A 16,480-nucleotide genomic window follows, 5' to 3' on the forward strand; every position below is an offset into this window, starting at 1 on the left:
TACTCCATCTCACGTGATGATCGGACATGGTTTAGTTGATTTGGATCACGTAATCACTTAGAGGATTAGAGGGATGTCTATCTAAGTGGGAGTTCTTTAAGTAAATTAACTGAACTTAAATTTATCATGAAACTTCGTACCTGATAAATATCTTGCTTGTTTATGCTTATTTGTAGATAGATGGGTCGTGATGTTGTTCCGTTGAATTTTAATGCGTTCCTTGAGAAAGCAAAGTTGAAAGATGATGGTAGCAATTACACGGACTGGGTCCGTAACTTGAGGATTATCCTCATTGTTGCACAGAAGAATTACATCCTGGAAGCACCGCTGGGTGCCAGGCCTACTGCAGGAGCAACGCCGGATGTTATGAACGTTTGTCAGAGCAAAGCTGATGACTACTCGATAGTTCAGTGTGCCATGCTTTATGGCTTAGAATTAGGACTTCAACGATGTTTTGAATGTCATGGAGCATATGAGATGTTCCAGGAATTGAAGTTAATATTTTAAGCAAATGCCCGGATTGAGAGATATGAAGTCTCCAATAAGTTCTATAGCTGCAAGATGGACGAGAACAGTTCCGTCAGTGAGCATATACTCAAAATGTCTGGGTATAATAATCACTTGATTCAATTGGGAGTTAATCTTCAAGATGATTGCGTCATTGATAGAATTCTCCAATCACTGCCACCAAGCTACAAGAGCTTCGTGATGAACTATAATATGCAAGGGATGAATAAGACTATTCCCGAGCTCTTCGCAATGCTGAAAGCTGCGGAGGTAGAAATCAAGAAGGAGCATCAAGTGTTGATGGTCAACAAGACCACTAGTTTCAAGAAAAAGGGAAAAGGGAAGAAGAAGGGAAACTTCAAAAAGAACAGCAAGCAAGTTGCTACTCAAGAGAAGAAACCCAAACCTGGACCTAAGCCTGAAATTGAGTGCTTCTATTGCAAGCAGACTGGTCACTGGAAGCGGAACTGCCCCAAGTATTTGGTGGATAAAAAGGATGGCAAGGTGAACAAAGGTATATGTGATATACATGTTATTGATGTGTACCTTACTAATGCTCGCAGTAGCACCTGGGTATTTGATACTGGTTCTGTTGCTAATATTTGCAACTCGAAACAGGGACTACGGATTAAGCGATGATTGGCTAAGGACGAGGTGATGATGCGCGTTGGAAACGGTTCCAAAGTCGATGTGATCGCGGTCGGCACGCTACCTCTACATCTACTTTCGGGATTAATATTAGACCTAAATAATTGTTATTTGGTGCCAGCGTTAAGCATGAACATTATTTCTGGATCTTGTTTGATGCGAGACGGTTATTCATTTAAATTAGAGAATAATGGTTGTTCTATTTATATGAGTAATATCTTTTATGGTCATGCACCCTTGAAGAGTGGTCTATTCTTATTGAATCTCGATAGTAGTAACACACATATTCATAATGTTGAAGCCAAAAGATGCAGAGTTGATAATGATAGTGCAACTTATTTGTGGCACTGCTGTTTAGGTCATATCGGTGTAAAGCGCATGAAGAAACTCCATACTGATGGACTTTTGGAACCACTTGATTATGAATCACTTGGTACTTGTGAACCGTGCCTCATGGGCAAGATGACAAAAACGCCGTTCTCCGGTACTATGGAGAGAGCAACAGATTTGTTGGAAATCATACATACGGATGTATGTGGTCCGATGAATATTGAGGCTCGTGGCGGATATCGTTATTTTCTCACCTTCACAGATGATTTAAGCAGATACGGGTATATCTACTTAATGAAACATAAGTCTTAAACGTTTGAAAAGTTCAAAGAATTTTAGAGTGAAGTTGAAAATCATCGTAACAAGAAAATAAAGTTTCTGTGATCTGATCGTGGAGGAGAATATTTCAGTTACGAGTTTGGTGTACATTTGAAAAATTGTGGAATAGTTTCGCAACTCACGCCACTCGGAACACCACGGCGTAATGGTGTGTCCGAACGTCGTAATCGTACTTTACTAGATATGGTGCGATCTATGATGTCTCTTACTGAATTACCGCTATCGTTTTGAGGATACGCTCTAGAGACGGCCGCATTCACGTTAAATAGGGCACCATCAAAATCCGTTGAGACGACGCCTTATGAACTGTGGTTTGGCAAGAAACCAAAGTTGTCGTTTCTGAAAGTTTGGGGCTGCGATGCTTATGTGAAAAAGCTTCAATCTGATAAGCTCGAACCCAAATCGGAGAAATGTGTCTTCATAGGATATCCAAATGAGACTATTGGATACACCTTCTATCACAGATCCGAAGGCAAGACTTATGTTGCTAAATTCGGAAACTTTCTGGAGAAGGAGTTTCTCTCGAAAGAAGTGAGTGGGAGGAAAGTAGAACTTGACGAGGTAACTGTACCTGCTCCCTTATTGGAAAGTAGTACATCACAGAAAACTGTTTCTGTGACACCTACACCAGTTAGTGAGGAAGCTAATGATAATGATCATGAAACTTCAGAACAAGATACTACTGAACCTCGTAGATCAACCAGAGTAAGATCCGCGCCAGAGTGGTACGGTAATCCCGTTCTGGAAGTCATGCTACTAGATCATGATGAACCTACGAACTATGAAGAAGCGATGGTGAGCCCAGATTCCGCAAAGTGGCTTGAAGCCATGAAATCTGAGATGGGATCCATGTATGAGAACAAAGTATGGACTTTGGTTGACTTGCCCGATGATCGGCAAGCAATTGAGAATAAATGGATCTTCAAGAAGAAGACTGACGCTGACGGTAATATTACTGTCTACAAAGCTCGACTTGTCGCAAAAGGTTTTCGGCAAGTTCAAGGGATTGACTACGATGAGACCTTCTCACCCGTAGCGATGCTTAAGTCTGTCCAAATCATGTTAGCAATTGCCGCATTTTATGATTATGAAATTTGGCAGATGGATGTCAAAACTGCATTCCTGAATGGATTTCTGGAAGAAGAGTTGTATATGATGCAACCAGAAGGTTTTGTCGATCCAAAGGGAGCTAACAAAGTGTGCAAGCTCCAGCGATCCATTTATGGACTGGTGCAAGCCTCTCGGAGTTGGAATAAACGTTTTGATAGTATGATCAAAGCATTTGGTTTTATACAGGCTTTTGGAGAAGCCTGTATTTACAAGAAAGTGAGTGGGAGCTCTGTAGCATTTCTGATATTATATGTGGATGACATATTACTAATTGGAAATGATGTAGAATTTCTGGATAGCATAAAGGGATACTTGAATAAGAGTTTTTCAATGAAAGACCTCGGTGAAGCTGCTTACATATTAGGCATTAAGATTTATAGAGATAGATCAAAAAGCTTAATTGGACTTTCACAAATCACATACCTTGACAAAGTTTTGAAGAAGTTCAAAATGGATCAAGCAAAGAAAGGGTTCTTGCCTGTGTTACAAGGTGTGAAGTTGAGTAAGACTCAATGCCCGACCACTGCAGAAGATAGAGAGAATATGAAAGATGTTCCCTATGCTTCAGCCATAGGCTCTATCATGTATGCAATGCTGTGTACCAGACCTGATGTGTGCCTTGCTATAAGTCTAGCAGGGAGGTACCAAAGTAATCCAGGAGTGGATCACTGGACAGCGGTCAAGAACATCCTGAAGTACCTGAAAAGTACTAAGGATATGTTTCTCGTATATGGAGGTGACAAAGAGCTCATCGTAAAAGGTTACGTTGATGCAAGCTTTGACACTGATCCGGACGATTCTAAATCGCAAACCGGATACGTGTTTACATTAAACGGTGGAGCTGTCAGTTGGTGCAGTTCTAAACAAAGCGTTGTAGCGGGATCTACATGTGAAGCGGAGTACATAGCTGCTTCGGAAGCAGCAAATGAAGGAGTCTGGATGAAGGAGTTCATATCCGATCTAGGTGTCATACCTAGTGCATCGGGTCCAATGAAAATCTTTTGTGATAATACTGGTGCAATTGCCTTGGCAAAGGAATCCAGATTTCACAAGAGAACCAAGCACATCAAGAGACGCTTCAATTCCATCCGGGATCTAGTCCAGGTGGGAGACATAGAGATTTGCAAGATACATACGGATCTGAATGTTGCAGACCCGTTGACTAAGCCTCTTCCACGAGCAAAACATGATCAGCACCAAGGCTCCATGGGTGTGAGAATCATTACTGTGTAATCTTGATTATTGACTCTAGTGCAAGTGGGAGACTGAAGGAAATATGCCCTAGAGGCAATAATAAAGTTATTATTTATTTCCTTATATCATGATAAATGTTTATTATTCATGCTAGAATTGTATTAACCGGAAACATAATACATGTGTGAATACATAGACAAACAGAGTGTCACTAGTATGCCTCTACTTGACTAGCTCGTTAATCAAAGATGGTTATGTTTCCTAACCATAAACAAGGAGTTGTTATTTGATTAATGGGATCACATCATTAAGTGAATGATTTGATTGACATGACCCATTCCATTAGCTTAGCACCCGATCGTTTAGTATGTTGCTATTGCTTTCTTCATGACTTATACATGTTCCTATAACTATGAGATTATGCAACTCCCGTTTACCGGAGGAACACTTTGGGTGCTACCAAACGTCACAACGTAACTGGGTGATTATAAAGGAGTACTACAGGTGTCTCCAAAGGTACATGTTGGGTTGGCGTATTTCGAGATTAGGTTTTGTCACTCCGATTGTCGGAGAGGTATCTCTGGGCCCTCTCGGTAATGCACATCACATAAGCCTTGCAAGCATTACAACTAATAAGTTAGTTGTGAGATGATGTATTACGGAACGAGTAAAGAGACTTGCCGGTAACGAGATTGAACTAGGTATTGGATACCGACGATCGAATCTCGGGCAAGTAACATACCGATGACAAAGGGAACAACGTATGTTGTTATGCGGTCTGACCGATAAAGATCTTCGTAGAATATGTAGGAGCCAATATGGGCATCTAGGTCCCACTATTGGTTATTGACCGGAGATTTGTCTCAGTCATGTCTACATTGTTCTCGAACCGTAGGGTCCGCACGCTTAATGTTACGATGACAGTTATTATGAGTTTATGCATTTTGATGTACCGAAGTTAGTTCGGAGTCCCGGATGTGATCACAGACATGACGAGGAGTCTTGAAATGGTCGAGACATAAAGATTGATATATTGGACGACTATATTCGGACACCGGAAGGGTTCCGGGGAAGTTTCGGATAAAACCGGAGCACCGGGGGGTTACCGGAACCCCCCGGGGGGTTAATGGGCCTTATGGGCCTAATGTGGAGAAGAGGATGGGGCTGCCAGGGCTGGCCGCGCGCCCCCTCTCCCCCTAGTCCGAATTGGACAAGGAGGGAGGGGCGGCGCCCCCCCCCCCCTTCCTTTTCTCCCTCCACCTCTCCAAGTTGGACAAGGAACGGGAGGGGAGTCCTACTCCCGGTAGGAGTAGGACTCCTCCTGCGCGCCTCCTCTAGGCCGGACGCACCCCCCCCCCTTGGATCCTTTATATACGGAGGCAGGGGGGCACCCTTGAACACACAAGTTGATCTTCGTGATCGTTCCTTAGCCGTGTGCGGTGCCCCCTTCCACCATATTCCACCTCGGTCATATCGTTGTAGTGCTTAGGCGAAGCCCTGCGTCGGTAGAACATGATCATCGTCACCACGCCGTTGTGCTGACGAAACTCATCCCCGAAGCTTTGCTGGATCGGATCCCAGGGAGCGTCATCGAGCTGTATGTGTGCCAAGAACTCGGAGGTGCCGGAGTAACGGTGCTTGGATCGGTCGGATCGGAAGACGTACGACTACTTCCTCTATGTTGCGTCAACGCTTCCGTTGCGGTCTACAAGGGTACGTAGACAACACTCTCCCCTCTCGTTGCTATGCATCATCATGATCTTGCGTGTGCGTAGGAAAATTTTTGAAATTACTACGAAACCCAACAGTGGCATTCGAGCCTAGGTTTTATATGTTGATGTTATATGCACGAGTAGAACACAAGTGAGTTGTGGTCGATATAAGTCATACTGCTTACCAGCATGTCATACTTTGGTTCGGCGGTATTGTTGGATGAAGCGGCCCAGACCGACATTACGCGTACGCTTACGCGAGACCGGTTCTCCCGACGTGCTTTGCACAGAGGTGGCTTGTGGGTGACAGTTTCTCCAACTTTAGTTGAACTGAGTGTGGCTACGCCCGGTCCTTGCGAAGGTTAAAACAGCACCAACTTGACAAACTATCGTTGTGGTTTTGATGCGTAGGTAAGATTGGTTCTTGCTTAAGCCCGTAGCAGCCACGTAAAACTTGCAACAACAAAGTAGAGGACGTCTAACTTATTTTTGCAGGGCATGTTGTGATGTGATATGGTCAAGACATGATGCTGATTTTTATTGTATGAGATGATCATGTTTTGTAACCGAGTTATCGGCAACTGGCAGGAGCCATATGGTTGTCGCTTTATTGTATGCAATGCAATCGCGCTGTAATGCTTTACTTTATCACTAAACGGTAGCGATAGTCGTGGAAGCACAAGCTCGGCGAGACGACAACGATGCTACGATGGAGATCAAGGTGTCGCGCCGGTGATGATGGTGATCACAACGGTGCTTCGGAGATGGAGATCACAAGCACAAGATGATGATGGCCATATCATATCACTTATATTGATTGCATGTGATGTTTATCTTTTATGCATCTTATCTTGCTTTGATTGACGGTAGCATTATAAGATGATCTCTCACTAAATTATCAAGTAGTGTTCTCCCTGAGTATGCACCGTTGCGAAAGTTCTTCGTGCTGAGACACCACGTGATGATCGGGTGTGATAAGCTCTACGTTCAAATACAACAGGTGCAAAACAGTTGCACACGCGAAATACTCAGGTTATACTTGACGAGCCAAGCATATACAGATATGGCCTCGGAACACGGAGACCGAAAGGTCGAGCGTGAATCATATAGTAGATATGATCAACATAATGATGTTCACCAATGAAACTACTCCATCTCACGTGATGATCGGACATGGTTTAGTTGATTTGGATCACGTAATCACTTAGAGGATTAGAGGGATGTCTATCTAAGTGGGAGTTCTTTAAGTAAATTGACTGAACTTAAATTTATCATGAAACTTAGTACCTGATAAGTATCTTGCTTGTTTATGCTTATTTGTGGATAGATGGCTCGTGATGTTGTTTCGTTGAATTTTAATGCGTTCCTTGAGAAAGCAAAGTTGAAAGATGATGGTAGCAATTACACGGACTGGGTCCGTAACTTGAGGATTATCCTCATTGCTGCACAGAAGAATTACGTCCTGGAAGCACCGCTGGGTGCCAGGCCTACTGCAGGAGCAACGCCGGATGTTATGAACGTTTGGCAGAGCAAAGCTGATGACTACTCGATAGTTCAGTGTGCCATGCTTTACGGCTTAGAATCGGGACTTCAACGATGTTTTGAACGTCATGGAGCATATGAGATGTTCCAGGAATTGAAGTTAATATTTTAAGAAAATGCCCGGATTGAGAGATATGAAGTCTCCAATAAGTTCTATAGCTGCAAGATGGAGGAGAACAGTTCTGTCAGTGAGCATATACTCAAAATGTCTGGGTATAATAATCACTTGATTCAATTGGGAGTTAATCTTCCAGATGATTGCGTCATTGACAGAATTCTCCAGTCACTGCCACCAAGCTACAAGAGCTTCGTGATGAACTATAATATGCAAGGGATGAATAAGACTATTCCCGAACTCTTCGCAATGCTGAAAGCTGCGGAGGTAGAAATCAAGAAGGAGCATCAAGTGTTGATGGTCAACAAGACCACTAGTTTCAAGAAAAAGGGCAAAGGGAAGAAGAAGGGAAACTTCAAAAAGAACAGCAAGCAAGTTGCTACTCAAGAGAAGAAACCCAAACCTGGACCTAAGCCTGAAACTGAGTGCTTCTATTGCAAGCAGACTGGTCACTGGAAGCGGAACTGCCCTAAGTATTTGGCGGATAAAAAGGATGGCAAGATGAACAAAGGTATATGTGATATACATGTTATTGATGTGTACCTTACTAATGCTCGCAGTAGCACCTAGGTATTTGATACTGGTTCTGTTGCTAATATTTGCAACTCGAAACAGGGACTACGGATTAAGCGAAGATTGGCTAAGGACGAGGTGATGATGCACGTAGGAAACGGTTCCAAAGTCGATGTGATCGCGGTCGGCACGCTACCTCTACATCTACCTTCGGGATTAATATTAGACCTAAATAATTGTTATTTGGTGCCAGCGTTAAGCATGAACATTATTTCTAGATCTTGTTTGATGCGAGACGGTTATTCATTTAAATCAGAGAATAATGGTTGTTCTATTTATATGAGTAATATCTTTTATGGTCATGCACCCTTGAAGAGTGGTCTATTCTTATTGAATCTCGATAGTAGTCACACACATATTCATAATGTTGAAGCCAAAAGATGCAGAGTTGATAATGATAGTGCAACTTATTTGTGGCACTGCTGTTTAGGTCATATCGGTGTAAAGCGCATGAAGAAACTCCATACTGATGGACTTTTGGAACCACTTGATTATGAATCACTTGGTACTTGCGAACCGTGCCTCATGGGCAAGATGACAAAAACGCCGTTCTCCGGTACTATGGAGAGAGCAACAGATTTGTTGGAAATCATACATACAGATGTATGTGGTCCAATGAATATTGAGGCTCGTGGTGGATATCGTTATTTTCTCACCTTCACAGATGATTTAAGCAGATACGGGTATATCTACTTAATGAAACATAAGTCTTAAACGTTTGAAAAGTTCAAAGAATTTTAGAGTGAAGTTGAAAATCATCGTAACAAGAAAATAAAGTTTCTGTGATCTGATCATGGAGGAGAATATTTCAGTTACGAGTTTGGTGTACATTTGAAAAATTGTGGAATAGTTTCGCAACTCACGCCACCCGGAACACCACGGCGTAATGGTGTGTCCGAACGTCATAATCGTACTTTACTAGATATGGTGCGATCTATGATGTCTCTTACTGAATTACCGCTATCGTTTTGAGGATACGCTCTAGAGACGGCCGCATTCACGTTAAATAGGGCACCATCAAAATCTGTTGAGACGACGCCTTATGAACTGTGGTTTGGCAAGAAACCAAAGTTGTCGTTTCTGAAAGTTTGGGGCTGCGATGCTTATGTGAAAAAGCTTCAATCTGATAAGCTCGAACCCAAATCGGAGAAATGTGTCTTCATAGGATATCCAAATGAGACTATTGGATACACCTTCTATCACAGATCCGAAGGCAAGACTTATGTTGCTAAATTCGGAAACTTTCTGGAGAAGGAGTTTCTCTCGAAAGAAGTGAGTGGGAGGAAAGTAGAACTTGACGAGGTAACTGTACCTGCTCCCTTATTGGAAAGTAGTACATCACAGAAAACTGTTTCTGTGACACCTACACTAGTTAGTGAGGAAGCTAATGATAATGATCATGAAACTTCAGAACAAGATACTACTGAACCTCGTAGATCAACCAGAGTAAGATCCGCGCCAGAGTGGTACGGTAATCCCGTTCTGGAAGTCATGCTACTAGATCATGATGAACCTACGAACTATGAAGAAGCGATGGTGAGCCCAGATTCCGCAAAGTGGCTTGAAGCCATGAAATCCGAGATGGGATCCATGTATGAGAACAAAGTATGGACTTTGGTTGACTTGCCCGATGATCGGCAAGCAATTGAGAATAAATGGACCTTCAAGAAGAAGACTGACGCTGACGGTAATATTACTGTCTACAAAGCTTCACTTGTCGCAAAAGGTTTTCGGCAAGTTCAAGGGATTGACTACGATGAGACCTTCTCACCCGTAGCGATGCTTATGTCTGTCCGAATCATGTTAGCAATTGCCGCATTTTATGATTATGAAATTTGGCAGATGGATGTCAAAACTGCATTCCTGAATGGATTTCTGGAAGAAGAGTTGTATATGATGCAACCAGAAGGTTTTGTCGATCCAAAGGGAGCTAACAAAGTGTGCAAGCTCCAGCGATCCATTTATGGACTGGTGCAAGCCTCTCGGAGTTGGAATAAACGTTTTGATAGCGTGATCAAAGCATTTGGTTTTATACAGGCTTTTGGAGAAGCCTGTATTTACAAGAAAGTGAGTGGGAGCTCTGTAGCATTTCTGATATTATATGTGGATGACATATTACTAATTGGAAATGATGTAGAATTTCTGGATAGCATAAAGGGATACTTGAATAAGAGTTTTTCAATGAAAGACCTCGGTGAAGTTGCTTACATATTAGGCATTAAGATTTATAGAGATAGATCAACACGCTTAATTGGACTTTCACAAAGCACATACCTTGACAAAGTTTTGAAGAAGTTCAAAATGGATCAAGCAAATAAAGGGTTCTTGCCTGTGTTACAAGGTGTGAAGTTGAGTAAGACTCAATGCCCGACCACTGCAGAAGATAGAGAGAATATGAAAGATGTTCCCTATGCTTCAGCCATAGGCTCTATCATGTATGCAATGATGTGTACCAGACCTGATGTGTGCCTTGCTATAAGTCTAGCAGGGAGGTACCAAAGTAATCCAGGAGTGGATCACTGGACAGCGGTCAAGAACATCCTAAAGTACCTGAAAAGTACTAAGGATATGTTTCTCGTATATGGAGGTGACAAAGAGCTCATCGTAAAAGGTTACGTTGATGCAAGCTTTGACACTGATCCGGACGATTCTAAATCGCAAATCGGATACGTGTTTACATTAAACGGTGGAGCTGTCAGTTGGTGCAGTTCTAAACAAAGCATTGTAGCGGGATCTACATGTGAAGCGGAGTACATAGCTGCTTCGGAAGCAGCAAATGAAGGAGTCTGGATGAAGGAGTTCATATCCGATCTAGGTGTCATACCTAGTGCATCGGGTCCAATGAAAATCTTTTGTGATAATACTGGTGCAATTGCCTTGGCAAAGGAATCCAGATTTCACAAGAGAACCAAGCACATCAAGAGACACTTCAATTCCATCCGGGATCTAGTCCAAGTGGGAGACATAGAGATTTGCAAGATACATACGGATCTGAATGTTGCAGACCCGTTGACTAAGCCTCTTCCACGAGCAAAACATGATCAGCACCAAGGCTCCATGGGTGTGAGAATCATTACTGTGTAATCTTGATTATTGACTCTAGTGCAAGTGGGAGACTGAAGGAAATATGCCCTAGAGGCAATAATAAAGTTATTGTTTATTTCCTTATATCATGATAAATGTTTATTATTCATGCTAGAATTGTATTAACCAGAAACATAATACATGTGTGAATACATAGACAAACAGAGTGTCACTAGTATGCCTCTACTTGACTAGCTCGTTAATCAAAGATGGTTATGTTTCCTAACCATAAACAAGGAGTTGTTATTTGATTAATGGGATCACATCATTAAGTGAATGATTTGATTGACATGACCCATTCCATTAGCTTAGCACCCGATCGTTTAGTATGTTGCTATTGCTTTCTTCATGACTTATACATGTTCCTATAACTATGAGATTATGCAACTCCCGTTTACCGGAGGAACACTTTGGGTGCTACCAAACGTCACAACGTAACTGGGTGATTATAAAGGAGTACTACAGGTGTCTCCAAAGGTACATGTTGGGTTGGCGTATTTCGAGATTAGGTTTTGTCACTCTGATTGTCGGAGAGGTATCTCTGGGCCCTCTTGGTAATGCACATCACATAAGCCTTGCAAGCATTACAACTAATAAGTTAGTTGTGAGATGATGTATTACGGAACGAGTAAGGAGACTTGCCGGTAACGAGATTGAACTAGGTATTGGATACCGACGATCGAATCTCGGGCAAGTAACATACCGATGACAAAGGGAACAACGTATGTTGTTATGCGGTCTGACCGATAAAGATCTTCGTAGAATATGTAGGAGCCAATATAGGCATCCAGGTCCCGCTATTGGTTATTGACCGGAGATTTGTCTCAGTCATGTCTACATTGTTCTCGAACCGTAGGGTCCGCACGCTTAACATTACGATGACAGTTATTATGAGTTTATGCATTTTGATGTACCGAAGTTAGTTCGGAGTCCCGGATGTGATCACGGACATGACGAGGAGTCTCGAAATTATCGAGACATAAAGATTGATATATTGGACGACTATATTCGGACACCGGAAGGGTTCCGGGGAAGTTTCGGATAAAACCGGAGCACCGGGGGGTTACCGGAACCCCCCGGGGGGTTAATGGGCCTTATGGGCCTAATGTGGAGAAGAGGAAGGGGCTGCCAGGGCAGGCCGCGCGCCCCCTCTCCCCCTAGTCCGAATTGGACAAGGAGGGAGGGGCGGCGCCCCCCCCCCCCTTTCCTTCTCTCCCTCCACCTCTCCTAGTTGGACAAGGAACGGGAGGGGAGTCCTACTCCCGGTAGGAGTAGGACTCCTCCTGCGCGCCTCCTCTAGGCCGGCCGCACCCCCCCCCTTGGATCCATTATATACGGAGGCAGGGGGCACCCTTGAACACACAAGTTGATCTTCGTGATCGTTCCTTAGCCGTGTGCGGTGCCCCCTTCCACCATATTCCACCTCGGTCATATCGTTGTAGTGCTTAGGCGAAGCCCTGCGTCGGTAGAACATCATCATCGTCACCACGCCGTTGTGCTGACGAAACTCATCCCTGAAGCTTTGCTGGATCGGAGCCCGGGGAGCGTCATCGAGCTGTACGTGTGCCAAGAACTCGGAGGTGCCGGAGTAACGGTGCTTGGATCGGTCGGATCGGAAGACGTACGACTACTTCCTCTATGTTGCGTCAACGCTTCCGTTGCGGTCTACAAGGGTACATAGACAACACTCTCCCCTCTCGTTGCTATGCATCCTCATGATCTTGCATGTGCGTAGGAAATTTTTTTTGAAATTACTACGAAACCCAACAGGCGCCACATCTTCATCATCATCCGGAAGCTCGATAACGTTGGGTGGGGCTGCAAATAAATCAGTCGACCCCAAGTGAATCGCCAGAATTTGATCGACCACATAATCAAGAACAAGATCACGAGAATTTTACCTGGGTTGGAGGTAACCACATCTTCCATTTCGTCGTCTCGGTATTGGCGGGAAGAAGTTTCAGAGGTAGCAGCACTGCAAATGTCAACATCCAGTCGGTTATATTCTGTTGCTCGAGTCGACCAAAATATCGGGTCAGATGATTACCCGGAGATGGTGGGAATGGTCACTTTGATTCTGGGCAAAGCCTTCGGCGGTTTGGAGGATGTGGCCTTCAATGGTTTCGGCACAGGAGGCGGCGCAGTCTTGAGCTGTTTCGGTCCCTTCTCAGTCGGCACTGGAGAAGACGTTCGAGGGCGCTTTGAAGACTGTCCAGTCGGTGCGGCCACCAGGTCGGGGGTGCTTGTCGGGTCGTGAGCGTGCTTGGACCTCCTTTCTCTGCGAGGAGGTGAATCGACCTCTTCTTCATCACTCGGGTCGTCGCTCTCCTCGTCCTCCTTTGCATCCGAGTGCCACTCGCCGCTCTCGCCCCCGCTCGCCTCTCCCTCGACATTTTGCTCCTGCACTCCATTGGGCATTGAGTACATATCAACAAGAGCCCGAAAGACAAGGAATAAAAGAAAGCCAGTCGACCGTCAACAAGAAACTACATAGTAAAACAAGAAGACACTCGACAATGCAGAATCTTACATGTTCCAATTGGCGCAAATGGTCGAATGGAACCACCCTCCTAGACCCTCGGGGATTATCCTTGTTGCCGGTAATACCTCTCAGCCACTGCTCCACCGTGTCCTCGCTGACATCCTACGGGTGGATCCGAGTGGAATCCTCGAGTCCCGAGTACATCCACATCGGATGGTCACGAGCTTGGAGTGGTTGGATGCGTCGACTGAGGAAGACCTCCAACAGGTGCATACCAGTCACTTCATCGCGAACAAGTTGGACAACCCGCTCGACCAACACCTTCACCTGCGCCTTCTCCTCCGGGATCACTCTCAAGGTGGAGGGCTTCTCCACTCAAGCCATGGAAAAGGGGGGAAGTCCAGCCGACTGGCCCGGGGTCGGCTGGTCCTTGTAGTAGAACCAGGTCGACTGCCAACCCCGAACCGAGTCGGGAAGGATCATAGTTGGGAAAGTGTTTTTGTTCCTCATCTGAATTCCAAGACCTCCGCACATCTGTATCACGTGCGTCCTCTCATCACTCGGGTTGGCCTTCTTGATCGTCTGAGAGCGACATGTGAATATATGCTTGAAGAGACCCCACTGTGGTCGACAACCCAAGAAGTTCTCGCACATAGACAGGAAAGCGGCAAGGTACACGATGGTGTTTGGAGAAAAGTGGTGGAGTTGAGCCCCAAAGAAGTTGAAGAAACCGCGAAAGAAAGGGTAGGGAGGCAAAGAAAACCCACGGTCGACATGGGTGGCAAGGAGAACGCACTCACCCTCCTGCGGCTGTGGCTCAGTCTCATTCCCAGGGAGCCGTGCTGATTCGTGGGGGATCAGTCCCCCCTCAACCAGGTCATCGATATCATCTTGACTGATTGTCGAGCAGATCCAGTCGCCCTGGATCCAGCCAGGCGGCAGGCCGGACCTCGACGAAGATCCGCCCCGGCTGGTCTTCTTCCCTTTTGCCTTCTTTGTCGCCTTCTTCGCACGCTCCAACGCCACCGTCTTCTCCTTCCCCATGGCAGCGAATCGAGTTCGAGTGGGGCGACGACGCCGAGAGCAGAAGCAGGCGCAGCGGAGAAATCTGAGGAGGAGGAGGAAGAATGGGGGCGCACTGTTCAAAGGCCTCGGTCTGGCGCCTTATATAAGGTCACTTCCGAGTGACTGACTTGTAGGCCCGGACGATCTTATCAAATCCCGCAACAGTCGCACGCGTGATACGTGGCAAAAAAGGTGGCGCGGAGATCGAGGCGTCCTGCCTAATCCGTCCCGATTACCACGGCCTCCCCCGCCCGGCGCGCTTCCCAAAATTCGAACTCCGTGAGATCCGCAGACGGCAGAACAACCCTTCAGACGGAAGAGTATTTTCATATCAACGCTCGAAACTTAACAACGGAAGTTCACTCGACAAAACCAAGAATGGATCAAGGCGACTGAACAAGCAGTTGAAGCCATCATGAATGTTCATTCGACCTCTGGGCGAGACATTCTCAAAGCACAAAAGCCGAATCGGAGAGATTATCAACTCCTTCTCCACTCGAACCCTGAACCATTCGGGGGCTAATGATGAAGCTACGTACCTAGGGTAGGGTCATAGACCTGACCTAGACATCCTCCCCTAGGACAGCACCCTAAAGCCAGGATCATCCAAAGGGTACCATCATCCACTCGACCAGAAACGTTTCACTCGGAAGAATCGATGTCACTCGACCGTCGCAGGAGTCACTCGACGGGCAGAAGAGCTAAAGCTACTCTGCATATGCAACGGTCGAGCATTTACTTATAGGCTTAATTGGCATTTACAGCACTTTAATGTGGGTGTTACCAGTAACGTTCTCTCTTCAATGTACCTTAAACCCTCTGTGTCGTGGGCTGGCTGGGGTCCTGGCGCACTCTATATAAGCCACCCCCCTCCACGGGCATAAGGGTTAGCACCCCCTGTAACTCACACGCATATAATCCAGTCGACCGCCTCCGGGCTCCGAGGCGTAGGGTTGTTACTTCCTCCAAGAAGGGCCTGAACTCGTAAACCTCGCGTGTACAACTCCTTCATAGCTAGGATCTTGCCTCTACATCCCTACCCCCCTATTCTACTGTCAGACTTAGAATCACGACAGGAACTGGGGCCACTTCTCCCCTGTCAGCTGCATTTTGTCTTTTGCTGGCCGAATTTCCCGTTTCATGTAGTGTACTTTGTTCCCATTGGTGTTTGTTGTTTCGTTATGAACTTATTCCGATGCTGCCTATGGTGGGCTTTACTAACTTGAAGTCAACGCTTCTTGCGTCTTCATTCTAAGAAACAATAGAGAATGGTCACGATAGGACATGTGGCCACTCTAACCAGCAGAGACGCGCTCAGTGGATCTGGATCATCCATAACAAGGGAAAGGGGGGTTGACAACCTAATAATATGGTCGAAGTGAGCGGCGAAGGGGCGGGTGAAGGTCAGATGATTGGCCATCCGCTAGGTAGAGAGGACACCCATCCTTCTCGACATAAATGATTCCCATTAAGACCAGAAAGTCTTGGTTGTAGATGCGACCTAGAGCAAGTAGCCAACCCATGAATTTGGTTATCGAAGACGCACAACTGCACCAGACGAAAAAAGGCAAATGCATCCTTTACGCTGCTGACGTGGCACAGTTGTATAGTTCAGCAATCTTGAGTGTGTTTGACATTGTCAAGCAATGGGCGGAGGCATCTTGCATCTCACATAGTGGTGAATGAGACCGATTTCAGGCAGCTTTCTCATCTCCCGATGTCTCCTATTCCCATATGCACATCGTTACATCTCGATCATGTCTCTTCTTTTCTTGTTTT

Source organism: Triticum aestivum, chromosome 7A (assembly GCF_018294505.1).
Source record: "Triticum aestivum cultivar Chinese Spring chromosome 7A, IWGSC CS RefSeq v2.1, whole genome shotgun sequence".
Classification (NCBI taxonomy): Eukaryota; Viridiplantae; Streptophyta; class Magnoliopsida; order Poales; family Poaceae; genus Triticum; species Triticum aestivum.